Below are 4,224 nucleotides of genomic sequence, written 5' to 3'. Positions count from 1 at the left end.
AATTTTAAAAATTAAAAAATCAGTTTCTCTATTGTACTAGTGACATTTCAAGTGCTCAACAGTGGCTGGTAGCCAAGTATAACCATTGACTAACCCAATGTGTAATGAAAATTAGACCATGTTTCCATCACGGAAAGTTCTAGTGAACAGCATTGTTACTCATTATAATATGTGTAACACAGTCCAGATGTGGTAGATTATTCTGTGAAGTTCAACCATTTATTTCACACTTGGGGTAACCAAAATACCAGAGAAGAAGTCACACAAGTAAAAAGCAGTCCTGAGTGTGCTTCTGTTTGCCGAGAGAACAAGAAGGAAGGAAGTTTAAAGATCACTTTGAGAACCACCTAGTGATACACAATTAAATTCATTCCTTATCACATCGCGTCTTCCCATCCTGATCATAAAATTACGCATCAGACCAATCTAACCTTGCTTGTCAGCATCTCAATCTTCAAATATATAAATGAGTCATTTTAAATCAGTGGGTTGTTCCCAATCAATTGTCTAACTTTCAGTAGCTTCCTCTAAGTTAATTGTACATTTCTCTGGTTTTCTTTATCTAAATACCTTATAAAAACTAAGATCTTTGGGGGAAGGGTCTTGGATTCACTGTCGATTAATGGGATTTATGATGAAAAAGAATTGAAAACTTGATGGTACAGTTAAGCCCTTCATTGAAGTAAATGATAAGTCTTTGTGCTTGCCCAAGTTTGCCTCCCCAGTGAAATTCAGTCTTTATGCTCATTACCACATACTCACAGAAGCCTATTATGAAAGCACTCACAATCTACCTTTTGTTTTTACCAAATGAGCTAGTTTTTCTTAAACAAAACAACATTCAAACCCTATGAAAGCAGAAGTCTATTTTCAGACATTGAACTAAGGATCTTTGCCCGTAAATTCAATCTTTTTTTTTTTTTTTTTCGCAAAAGCCTCTCACCATGTTGCCCTGGCTGGAGTGTAGTAGTTATTCACGGGCACAATCATAGCTCACTGAAGCCTTGAACTCCTGGCCTTAAGCAATCCTACTTCCTCAGCTTCCTGAGTAACTGAGACTACAAAGGCTGCCACCACCATGCCCATCCAAACTTCTTTTATAGAATGCTTTACAACGTTATCACCATTCCTCACTCGATCCTTTCAGATATCTTTGACTATCTCAGTCTGGCAGAAAAAAAGTATCCTTAGCCAGGATTCACACCACATGAGCAGTTCAATGAAGTAGGTAAAGAAATGTAGTTGGGAGACATTTGTGGACCTGGTCAAAGGAAAGTGCCAAGAACGGTATTGCCAGTGGAGCCAATGCCCCGGTGTTCACATCCTAATCTTCTCAGTTACATGAAGTAAACCCCCAGCCAGCAATCCAATGTCCTTGATGAATGTCTGGTTTACCCTTGTAAAACAGGTCCTTGTTTTCAGCATGATGCTAGATGTTGGATAGCTATTTGAATAACAAGTTTCCATCAACTACATAAATGATTAAAGAAGTTTATAATATTTCACGGTAATCCAGGAAGCTGCGTTTCTAGGTTCATTTCACTTTCATTCATTGTCACTCACAGTGGCCCGTATCTAGTTATGACTCAGAGTGAAACTTGCTACTCTAAGAAGTACCTAAAATCTACCACTGTGTCAATTACTCAATAATGGCCTATAAAGAAATCGATACCATCAGTAAATAAAGAGTCATTTTATGAAATGAAAAAGTACATGGTATACAGACATCTGCCAACGGTTTGGAATTCATATCACTGGTCTCTTGAACTTCTAAAAGAAAAGGTTGAAAAAGAGAAAGTTGGCAGGCAGTCTGTTTGGGTTGCTGTTGGATACATTCAGCAAGGGATTGAAGAAATTGATGAACTTAGAAAGGAATTGGTTTCCTCACAGACAAATAAATAGGAATAAAGAGAACTCAGAAATAGAACGACTTGCATTATTGAAAGAGCTGCTTCTAGATCCCAAACACTGTAAAATAGATGTAAAAAGACTGTCAGTGACAGATGCTTAGTAAATATTAGTTGTGATTAAGAAAAAAAACTCAGGGAAATATCAGACTAAGTGTGTTCCAGATACCTTCAATGTGACTGCTCTTAAGTTAGGGATAAGAATGCAAAATAATTGAAATTGATTTTTTAAAAGTCTCTGTAGCAAATAGTTGAGAAGCTTTCTAACTTGGGGGCGTGGTCAGTGGAGAAATAGCATTGCTAGAGAAACCATGAATGTTAGAATAAAAATGTCTTTGGCACTTAAAGACAGAATAAACCACAGGCATTTAAACTTGGAAAAGCAAGAAGGGACCTGAGATAACTGAGAATGGAGTATTCCCCTAAGCAGCACATGTGTAATAACAGAAAGCAAAACCCTCAGAAAGGGTAGGAATAAGGAAAAGAATACAGTGGACCCAGGAATCCTCCTGGTAACTACCACACCCAAATTAAGAAACTCTTTCTTATTCCCAGGGCAGGAAACATCACAGCATTTTCCAGGCAGATTTCCACATGGTTAGAGGCCAGCATTCCAGATAGTGCCGGTCTCCTTTCTTATGAACAGTATTATTGACTGTGGTTATCTGTTCCCTGTTCCTCTGCAATAATTGGGTTTCTGTGGAATGAATAACTTGTTTTTTCAGTGAATAGGTCTGTGAAGTAAGAGCAGCCACCTGTAACTGAAGAAGACAAGTAAGTATATCCTGGAAAGCTTTTATTGGGCTTCTGCAGTGAGTAGAAGAGATATGTGTGGTTGTCTCTAACAGGAATGGGTTGAATATAGTCTGTTTTTAAGAAGAGACCGAAGGATGAAAGGTGGTAAGTCAGTGCTGGCCAAGTATTATTGGCACTTCCTTACATTTAACGATACCTTTTCTTACTAACATATCAGTGGCTGCCCATGTAACGAACTCTAGCCAAGGCTTTCCACAGAAGTGCTGTGGATCACTTCTGAGCAGAGGCAGTTAAGAGCTGGGATCTGCCCTCTATCCTTCTCTTCGGCCTTGGAGATCTCGGAGGCCATCAAGCTACATCAATATTCTAGACGGCAAAGCTACAAATTAGAGGGGTCTGTGCGGCATGCCTTGGACTTTCTCCTTGAACTCTATCACCTAAGCCCTGAGATTTACATTAAAATCACTAACACATATAGCCTATGCTATGACTCCAGAAAGGTCCGTCAAATCTCTGTCTCAACACTTCTGCAAACTCTCTCCTCCTCTAGCTGTCCCTGGCTGGATAAATAGAAATTGGCTTTTCCCCTAGTTGCTCAGAATAAAACCCTTAGAGGAATTTTTGACACCTGCCTTGCTTTTACACCCCACATGTAATTGTACAGAAACTTTTGTTGACTTCTTGTTTAAAATATACCCCCAATCAGACCCCTCTCTAATCACTACTGCCATCCTAATTCAAACACCCCACGCATATCCCGACCCTTTAAGCAGCTCATAAAAGGGTTCTGCCCCCACATCTGCAAATGTTCTCCATAAAGCATCACCAGTGATTCTGGTAAAAGTTATTCTCTATCAATCCTTTGTGCAGAACATCCCAGGACTTTCCCATATGACACAAAGTAAATTCTGAACTCCTTACAAAGCCACAAGGCTCCCTCTCACCTTCCTGCCACTTCTAACACTTTCTCCTTCAGGATCATGAGCTGAGTGAAGCAGTGCTTGGGTTACTTTTAGCATATAATTAATCCCTCTAAAGTGTTTTCTTCTCATGTATAAACAGTCATATTAACCACTATCATGTGGTGTTTCTGTAGAGAATAACATAATAATTATAGCATAATAGTAATGATCAAAAATGATAAAAAGTAGTTAACCTGACACAGTACTTACTATATGAGAAGTATTACTCTAAATTAAATAAATCCATTTAATCCTCACAACAGTCCATGAAGACTATTATTATTATCTGAATTTTGAGGCAAAGAAAAATGAGGCAGAGGAAATTAGGCAACTGCCCCCCATCACATAAGTAGGAAATATCAAAGTTAAGATTTGAACCCAGATAGTCCATCCCAAGCACTATATTTTGTATGTGTTTAAGCACTATATTTTGAGATACTAAAATATAAAATGTCTGGCATATGCTAAGTGCTTAATACTAAATCTTTCTTTTCCCTTTTAATAGTATTATAAAAAACACATTTTTTTAAAGAAGCAAAAAACAAATCTGGGATGGGGACAAGTAAAACTAAATATGTCTTAGGTAATCTCACATCACT

At 38.1% G+C, this 4,224-nt stretch overlaps 1 protein-coding gene across 1 annotated transcript in view; it reads right to left on the bottom strand.

Moving 5' to 3' along the window:
* The window catches only part of UTS2B (urotensin 2B), a 12,014-nt gene that overhangs the window by 439 nt on the left and 7,351 nt on the right, over positions 1-4,224 (bottom strand). The window lies entirely within an intron of this gene.

Source organism: Otolemur garnettii, unplaced genomic scaffold, assembly GCF_000181295.1.
Source record: "Otolemur garnettii isolate 467f Iridium unplaced genomic scaffold, OtoGar3 scaffold00060, whole genome shotgun sequence".
In the NCBI taxonomy this organism is placed as follows: Eukaryota; Metazoa; Chordata; class Mammalia; order Primates; family Galagidae; genus Otolemur; species Otolemur garnettii.
This window is presented reverse-complemented; position numbering and strand designations above follow the sequence as displayed.